This window comes from Mus caroli, chromosome 8 (assembly GCF_900094665.2).
Source record: "Mus caroli chromosome 8, CAROLI_EIJ_v1.1, whole genome shotgun sequence".
Lineage (NCBI taxonomy): Eukaryota > Metazoa > Chordata > Mammalia > Rodentia > Muridae > Mus > Mus caroli.
In genome coordinates, this window is record NC_034577.1 from 112,786,247 (window position 1) to 112,796,111 (window position 9,865).

Genomic DNA, 9,865 nt, shown 5'->3' on the forward strand with positions numbered 1-9,865 from the left:
TCACTCTGTAGACCAGGCTGGCCTCGAACTCAGAAATCCGCCTGCCTCTGCCTCCCAAGTGCTGGGATTAAAGGCGTGCGCCACCACGCCCGGCCACAATTGTCTCTTGATGAAAGTCATACACACAAGCATGGCTTCAAGTTTTCCTACCATAACACAGCACACTTCCTGAGGAAGATGCGCTCCACGGTCCACGCTTCCCCAAATCCATCAGTGATCCTGGGCTTCTGACTAGGTTGAGTCATCAACCACTCAGAATGTAGTCCTGGCCACTGTGGCATGCATCAAATGCTTTCATCTAAGGCACAACCCTGGGTTTTTTTTTACAGCCTTAAATGCTTTCCTGTGACAAATTCCAGAGTTCTGAAAGTCACAGAAGAACAGAGAACAGGACATTTGCCCAGGTACAATTTAAACAGCTCAAAGAGAACCCCACGATTCCACTTCTAAGGACTGTCCTGTAATATCTTCCTCCTATACTCAAATATTCCATCCTGGGAGGAAGCTCTTTGAGCAGGAAGGTAAACAACATAGCTTCAAGGAAGTCCCTGAAACTGACCAGATTCGCTAGGCCCAGCCCTCCCTGCCAGAGTAAACCATAAAAGCTGAAAGTCCTTTCTGATAGAAGAAAGCCAAGAGCAAAGATTCTCAGAGGAGCAAATATGGCCGAGAAGCTGAGCTGGAAAGATGAGTCTCAAGAGAACAAGCTGCGAAGACTCTGAGACCAAGCTTCCTGGAAGAGGTTTAGATCACCTGAGACACTTGGAAAGGGCACCCCCCACCTTTCCAGCTGCCTGCAGGCCATGAAGTGAGCTCCAGGTTCCCAGCCCTGTGAGCTGTCACACATGCTGGGGTGAGACTTGGTGATGGAACTGTCTTTGAGTCATTTTTGTTCCTATAAGTAACCCCAATAAAACTCAAGTTGGACTTTGGTCTGTCCTGGGCTCCCTATCTGAGATGAACAGATATGCTCCACACCTCCCCAGAAAAGGTTCTGACACACAGTAGGACTCACACATCAAAGCTTATACACAGGAAGAGAACTGACACTCAAAACTTCATCATCCATAGACAGGGACCCTGGGTATCCACTGTGGGGCACCACAGCTGGACTGGGACAGAGCATCCCGTCTCTTCTGGGTGTAAGTTGATGAGTCTTCCTGTGTACACATGGAACTGGGCCTGGGGAAGGAGAAGGACTGCAGGATCCTCAATCACCCCCCAGCCCCCGCCATCAGTATTGGAAAAATTTCACAGCACAAATAGACTAGGTGTAAAATTTAAAAATAGCAATGCTTTCATTCAGTTTTAAGACCTCAAATTTTCTAATGTGAGGAAAAGGCTCAAGATTTGACATCTTGGCAAAGATGTATAGTCCCACGACTGAGCGGCTGCTGTGCGCACCACGGGGCACTAGGTTGAGGGACTAGCAGTTTCTTCTGACCCAGAGCCTTGAACCCGAGCAGTGGGCAGGCGGGATATGCTGCCCCTGAACTCCTAGCCCTTTGCCCATGGTTTTCCCACTGTCACCTGCCTAGCGGTAGCAGATGGCAGGTGAGGTAGATAGAGGTACGTGAATAAAGAAGGCACAGGCTGCCGCCCAATGTCAGAGCCACTCAGTAGAAATCTAGCTAAAGCCGGGCATGGTGGCACACGCCTTTGATCCCAGCACTCGGGAGGCAGAGGCAGGCAGATTTCTGAGTTCGAGGCCAGCCTGGTCTACAAAGTGAGTTCCAGGACAGCCAGGGCTACACAGAAAAACCCTGTCTCGAAAAANCAAAAAAAAAAAAAAAAGAAAGAAAGAAAGAAAGAAGGCTCACTCTGTATCCCGGTGTTCCGTGGAGCATCACAGATGCCTTCGAGCAACGTGCCACCAGCCAGTCTGTCTCTATGAACTCCAACTAAACTCAAGAAAAGAAATCCCAGTCGCTCACTCACTTTACAAAGGCAGCTCACGATGGCCGCTTCACCAAGAAGTTATCAGGAAGTTTAAGTTGGGCCTGGGAGTGTTGGCAGTGCTTACCGAGCACACACGACGTCCTAGGTCTGATGCCCAACACTCCATAAAACAGAGGCAGGGTGGAGCAAACCTGCAATCCTAGCACCCAGGAGGTAGAGACAGAGAGGTCAAGATTCAGAGTTCCCCTTGGTAATATGGTAAGTTCAATGCCAAGCTGGGCTGTATGAAATTCCGTTTCAGGAAGGCAGGCGGGTAGGCAAGCAAGGGAAAGAAGTCAGTAAAGAGGGCTGGGCAAAATGGCTCAGTGAATAAAGACATTTGACTTACAAGTCTGAGTTCAATCCCTGAAAACGAAGTAAGAAGATAGGAGGATCTCCTCCCCAGGGCTGTCTTCTGCCTCCCACATGCATACTGTTAGGACGGCGATGTACCCACACCATGTGCACAGTGATACTAATAAAGTTAAAGAAGACGCCAGAGAGCACTTACATTTATAAAGCTACTATTTCACATATGCCCATGATCCCTGGCACCTGGAAGTCAGAATGGAAGGGCCCTGAATTCCAAGCCAGCCTGGGTGACACAGGTGCAGACAAGACACACCCTTTTCAGGAGACAGATTCATATCCCACTGTGTGAGCAGCTCAGGTACAGCCTTTCAGTACATGGCCATGAGCCAGCAACAGCCCATCATGGTTGCTTGACTCCCACAGCTCCTGACCCTACATTCTGGTTCCAAGAGGAGGCCAGGGGTGTGCTGACAGTCACAGGAGACCAGCACCCCCTATCACCAGAGAGCCACAAGCAAACCCAGCTCCCTACCCCAAGCCTACAGATGAAGACAGGGTAGGGGTGTGCGACAACAGGGGCTTGTCCTGGTGTGGGGCCCGGTACTGAGACCCAGGCTGGGGACAACAACAGGAAGCACTTCCTGTGTCCATGTAGAGTCAGCCCAGAGCTGAGGCTGCTGTCCCCAGGCCAGCAACTGGCCAGGTCTAGGTCAGGGCAAAGCTGTGAGCAGCCTGATGAAAACACAGGCAGGGAAAAAAATGTTTTAAAAGTGATGACTCCAGGCCAAGCATGCCTGTCAGTCTGCCGTCTGGCTGGCTGGCCTTCCTCCTCTCACCTCTTGCTCTTTTGTTTACACTGGACGCTGTCTTCAACTGCAAGTCTCAGAAATGCTGTTTTAGGTTATTTTTGGTTAGGTTAATTTATCCACATGACCGGCCGGCAGTTTGACTCAGATGCTCTCTGACTCACTTCAGCAGAGTTTCAATGGCCCCATGTGCACATGTCCCCCCTCCCATCCTGTGCAAGGCCTGGAGACTAAGCCAAGGTACCCCCTTCCCTAGCTCTTCCTGTGAGTTCAAATCCTCTCCGAGCAAAGCACCTTCCTTTACTCTCATGGAAAGGTCAGAGGTTCCACTGCCTGGCTAACTGTCCTTTCATCATCATGGCCAAAACCACCAGGGCCTGCAGCCCAGCCCATAGAGACCCAGGCAGGCACCTCATCCCATTTACTTAGCCCTATTCCTCACCGTGCGTGGCCCAGCAGACACACAGTCAGTGCCTCATCTCTATGGGCTGTTGTTCATTGAGGGATCCGCTGCTCACACAACAATGCCTTCCATTTAGACACTAGGCAGGCATCTGTAGGACATTTAGCTACAGCCTGAGTTCCCATGGCCCCAGTGGCACTGGTTTTCAGGTGGTGCTCTGTACTCCCATCTTGCCCGGCTGGCATCACTAGGATCTCAGCTGCTCTGCTTGGGTGCCAACAGGCCATGGCTACAGGCAGATCTGATGCTCAGCACCTGCTCCAAGACCAGGGCATCCTCCTCCCTCCTGAGGGCCACAGGAAAGCTCAGGTGACCTTCAGTGCCGCTGCCCACTCAGGAGTGCCTTGCTGGAATGCGGTTTAGGTGCCTGGTCCCGAGCAGCAAAGCCCAGCTCGTGAAGCACGCCTTCTGGGTATGTAGATACGAGTTGGTGCGTCCAGGCCTAGTATGTGAAGACCTTTAGGTCTCACCTAGGGACACAGGCATGTAGCTTCAGATAATCAGGAGACTGCAAGAGGATGGCTGGCTCAGGGCCAGTTCAAGATAGAGACTAAGTGCAAGACCAGTCTTGGTGACTTAGTTACAGCCTGTCTCAACAAGTAAATAGGGGCAGAGTATCCCCAGTGCACTCGAGCCTCACCCAGAACATGCAAGGCCTATACTTGTTCCCAGGACCATGACTCAGGTCTAAGGTAGACCCTAAAATTCTGCATTCCTGATACTGTGACATTTCAAAATAAAGGATTATGCCTGGGTCAGACCAAAGGCCTGCCCTATAAGGAGGGACATGAGCAGAAACCTGAGGCCATGTGGACAATCAGCCCAAATGGACATTTATCCCTTCCAGGTACAGGTAAGTCATGGGGGTCATGTGGCTTCATGGCCAATGTTGGTCCCATCCTGATAGCTAATTATCCATTATCCTTGGATAAGGACAATGTTGAAAAGGTTTTCCTCAGATTGTCTGTCCTGTGGAAAACCTCACACGGGCTTCCTGAAAGCTGCTGTAAACTCACTTTAATAGTCATCATCAGGAATATAATCTTTAGAAATTTAATTTTTAGACACTTCTTTCTATCTATCTATCTATTTATTTATTTGAGACAGGGTTTCTCTGTGTAGCCCTATCTATCTATCTATCTATCTATCTATCTATCTATCTATCTATCTATTTATTTGAGACAGGGTTTCTCTGTGTAGCCCTGGCTGTCCTGGAACTCACTCTGTAGACCAGGCTGGCCTCGAACTCAGAAATTCGCCTGTCTCTGCCTCCAGAGTGCTGGGATTAAAGGCGTGTGCCACCACGCCCAGCCTAGACACTACTGTCAAAGAGCACATGTTCTTTACAATTAGATTTCTGGAAGTAGAGCCCTCCAGATACAGACTGACACAGGAAGCCGGCCAGAGGAAACCTGGGCTTCCTGCAGCCCAGCATCATTGCTCCAACAGGGGATGGTAGTGAGCTGCTGGAGTAGGAGCCGCCATCAGCCCACATAACAGACCAAGTCGTCCCCACATTACAAATAAAACTCAAACACAGCTCCCAACATTTTGTCTAGGACCACATGCCCAGATGGGAAGGAAAACTGAAACATGGCAGCCACCGGAGTTGGGGGATGAGTGGGCACAGGGGCACACATCTAGGATCCTAGCAGTCAAGGAGGCTGAGGCAGGAGAGTCACATGTTCTAGGTCAGCCTGGGCTACATAACAAGACCCTGTTTCAAAATAAACAGGAGGAAGAGGAGGCAGGGAAGATGGGAGGAAAAGAGAGTGGGCAGAGAACATGGCCTCACAGGGTGCAGCGGGCACCCAGCCCTGCTCACGGAAGAGACTGCTCAGGAGATTCTCTCTTGTTCTGTCCCAGCTTCTTTCATCGCAACATGGAAATAATAGCAGTGGTAATTAATTACAACACTCTTACTGAGCTTACCAAGCTGGAAAACAGATCCTGGACACTTACTGCTAAGGCTGTGGCACACAGTGTGGCTGCTAAGGCACCCTAGTGGACTGCAGTGCTGTCATGACTGCATGCTGTCACAGTAAAAACACAGGACCACACAGAAGGGTTGCAAGGCAGGGGTCCTACAGAGCTTCCTACCCTCCTGGGCACCCCCTGGGCACTGGGCAGAACTTGTAACAGTCACTCAACGTCCACATACTGTGCTAGAGTCCAGGGGGGGTCTCTCCTCCTCCAAACAGACCCTGCAAGTCCTTCAAAACAGGCCATCACCTCTCCTAAAACTAGCGATGACAGTTTAAGAAGTGGTTTCATGGCCTGAACGTCAGTAAAACAAAATCACTTCAAGCCAGGCAGCAGGCAGCCAGGAGACGGGCACAGGTGTCCGTGACTCCTCTGCACCTTCTGACCACCTAAAGCTACCTGGAGGACCCAGGAGATTCCTAAGCTGTCACCAACCAGTGACAAGGCCAAGGGCTTGTATGTAGGAAGACACAACTCACCTTCACAGGGTGAGAACCAATGACGTCAACATGCATCAAATTCACAAGTGACACAGACAAGCCACAGCCCTCTGCTTGCAGACCAAGAGTCCTTTAAAGAGAACTGGAGGATTGTTCACAGGCAGTGAAAAGAAGAAAGTGTGTCTACAAGCAGATAGGAACCAGAAGGAGGCAAGGAAGACTCAAAGGCGTTCAAGGCATTTATATAGGTGACTGACTACCATGGCATTTATATAGGTGACTACTACCATGGCATTTATATAGGTGATTGACTACTCTGACATTTATATAGGTGACTGACTACCATGGCATTTATATAGGTGACTGACAACCATGGCATTTATATAGGTGACTACTACCATGGCATTTATATAGTGACTGCCTACTACCATGGCATTTATATAGGTGACTGACTACTACCATGGCATTTATATAACTGACTACTATTATTTGTTTAGCAAGGTTTAAATACTTTATTGTTATAAGGGGGGTGCCATCGAGCAGAGCCTATAAATGTGGTCTCAGTTGTCACCATGGAGACATCAAGATGTCATGATTGCAGAAAAGGTAACTGGAATTGAACCACGATCCCAGGGAAGGCCAGGCATGAGTGCAGAGGGCAGGATCAGGAACATCTGCCAAAGGTGGTCTGGTCACGGGATGTTGGGAGGACAGCCTCACTTCTCTCCTGCTTCTTGTAGTTCTCCAGATGTGACAGGGTGACAGAACCCAGCCTGCAGGCAGGAGGCAACACAGGAAGCAGGAAGTGTCCCAGCCACAGGGTGGAGCCAGCCAAGCCCCTCAGTAGCAGTGGCATCAGAACAGACATGACAGTGGGAAGCAGCCAAAGTCTAGCTAGGGTTTTGGGACAGTGTCTTACTTTATGACCCACGAGGGCCTCAAACTCAGTGACCCTCCAGCCTCACCCAGCCTCTTGAGTACTAAGGTTACAAGGCATACACCACCACTTCTGACTTTATTTTCTAGTTTTCCATTTTCCAACTTTTCTTCAAAGAGCCGACATTACTTTCAGGGGGAAAAAAGGCAGCAAAGATATAATCTAGATACAGACGCATCCTCCCAACTAAGAGCAGCGCAGAAAGGCACAGAGCTGGGGGCCTTTCTACAGCCTCCACCCCTCCCCTCCCACAAGCTAGGTCCCCAGGGCGCTGCCAAGGGCCATGGTGGGCAAACAACTGATCCAGACCCCAGATGCCCCATTTCTCCCTGGGAAGACGACAACTCCAATGCGATCGAGGGGAAGGAATGAGACAGTGCAGTGGTCAGGAAACCACCATGAGCCTCACTGGCAGGAAGAGCTACCAGATTCTGGGGGTGGCCTTCAGGCATGACAGTGTGTAGGTAGAGCCAAGGGACCGGGAGCTGGCACTACAACCCAAACACAGTCTAGTCAAGCACCAGCCAGGCCCAGCAGGAAAGAGTAACATCTGCTATATGCTTTCAAGTCAATGTAAAAAAAGAAAAAGAAAATTGATCTGTAAGCACTTTACTAAAATAGTCATAACGTCTCTCTAAACCAGAACAAGAAAACAGTTTAATAGTGAAAGCTATTTGCTGACTTAGGCCAAATGAAAGCCAATGCTAACCAAAAACCACTTTCCACACGAAACATTCCTTTTAATGTTTCTTACTAGATAGATTGAGAAAATGGAGACAAAGAGACAGACAGGAGAAAGCAGACAGACTGCTTGATTATGACAGAGGTACTGGGAGGGATTCCTAAGGGGCCAGCAGAGCAGGCCTCTTCCACAGCCAGCCAGGTCTGCTAGGTAGGACGCATAAGACACTCATCACAAATGGGTCCCGCATCTGCATGGACAGCTACTCAATGCAGTCAGAAAAAAATCCCAGGCCTGCTGGAGGAACCCTGCAGCAGCAGACAGAGGCTGGGAACTGTGTACACAGGCTCCTCCTGGTGACCACACTCTCGCGCTGGTTTATGATGCTGAAACCTGTCTCCACAGATGTGTGTGATGGAGGGCTGAGCTGGTGCACAGTAGATGCCCCTCAACGCAATAACCTGCCTCTTGTCACCGTGCCCTTTCTGATACAGTCTGAGGCAGGTCCAAGGGACGCCGCCCACCCCCACTCGTTGACTGGGGCTGGCTGCCTCACTGCTAATAGCTTTTGCCTCATGTGGCAACATCACTGCCCAGCATCCCATCCCAGGTTTCCACAGTGAGTCCAGGCACTAGAGACAGCGATGAACAGAGTGGTGAACCCCATAGGCCTCTGATAGTCAAGAGCCATGGTCTGTCCTCTTGCCCTTGGGAACCCCAGACCATACACTGGCTGTGCATTCAGCTGGGGGGGAGCAGGCAGCCCCTCTAACAGATTGTAGGAACCTCTCTCAGGAGCAGCCCAGATGGAGCCCATCATACAGTTTGCCAACCTCAGGATCAGGCTCCAGCCAGTGTCTCTCTCTCTTTCTTTGTTTTTGTTTTGTTTTGTTGTTTTGTTTTTCGAGACAGGGTTTCTCTGTGTAGCATTGGCTGTCCTGGAACTCACCCTGTAGACCAGGCTGGCTTCGAACTCAGAAATCCGCCTGCCTCTGCCTCCCAAGTGCTGGGATGGATTAAAGGTGTGAGCCACCATGCCCGGCTTAGCTGGTGTCTTGTGACGGGTGGTAAGGGACTGCCTGGCTACGGTGGTGGAAGTAGGAAGTGCCACAGTTGCCAAACAAAGATCCACCATTAGCAGCAAGGTGTGATCATGACATGAAGGTGAGGGGATGCTCCGAGGTCAAGTTCACACTTTGTAAATTCTGTGTCTGGGTGTGCGCACAGTGCCAGTCCAGGTGCCTGCTGAGGTCAGAGGTCAGATTTCTCCTGGAGTGAGTTACTCATGGCTGGTGAACTGCCTGATGTGGGCACTGCCAATCCAACTCAGATCCTTTGGAAGAACGGTATGTACTCCTAGCCCCCAAGCCACCTCTCCAGCCCATACGTTTGTAGCTTAGTGTTTGAAGCGGGGTCTCTCTATGGAGCCTTCCACGGAGGCCAGGCCAATCGCAGAGATCTACCTGCCTCTGCTTCGTAAGTGGTAGAGTTAAAGGTGTGCACCACCATGCTTAATGAATTATGATTTTTATTGTATCCGTCAGCGTTCTGTCTATGTATATTGTATATTGTCTGTGTATCACATGTGTTCAGGGCCCCCAGAGGCCAAAAGAGGGTGTGAGATCCCCTGTAGCTGGGATTACAGACATTTTGTGAGCTACTTGTAGGTGCTGAAAATCAAACCCATCTCTGGCATCCTCTGGGAGAGCAGCGAGTGCTCTTAATTGATGAACCATCTCTTCCTCCCCCAGAGGCCAAATCTAAAGGGCACAACGAACCCTGGTACAAGAAGCCCACTCCAATACACCGATGTCTGCCATCTAAAGTAAAGCAGCAAACCGAATCCCAGCCCTCCTCCCCTAGAAAACCTGACAGCAGAAACCCAGGACACACAAACTCAGACAGCCAGTGCTAGTCTCTGCTCTGCACCGACAAGTGGGAGTCAGGTCTCTGACCCCATACCCAAGGGACAGGAGAGAGGCACTAGTTGTGGGTGTTTATCTCAAGGATTGCTGACATAAAAGACAACCCACACAATATGGTTACAGCGAATATTGTGGCTAGGAATGCGATTCTTTAACAAATGGGAAGGGGTCTTACTACCTTGTCCAGGTTATCCCCAAGTCCCCAAAGTCTTAGGCTCAAGCAATGTTCCCACATCAAGCAATGTTCCCACATGCTCAGAAGCATCTTTCCAACCTGGAGTTCTGTGTGAGAAACTGGCCGAATCACAGTAAACCCACTGTCTTCAGATGCACCAGAAGAGGGCATCAGATCTCATTGCGGATGGTTGTGAGCCACCAT

At 50.2% G+C, this 9,865-nt stretch overlaps 1 protein-coding gene across 4 annotated transcripts in view; it reads right to left on the reverse strand.

Annotated features, from left to right (window-relative positions):
- Nucleotides 1-9,865, reverse strand: part of Zcchc14 (zinc finger CCHC-type containing 14) — a 50,587-nt gene that overhangs the window by 26,648 nt on the left and 14,074 nt on the right. The gene's annotated exons all lie outside the window — the stretch shown is intronic.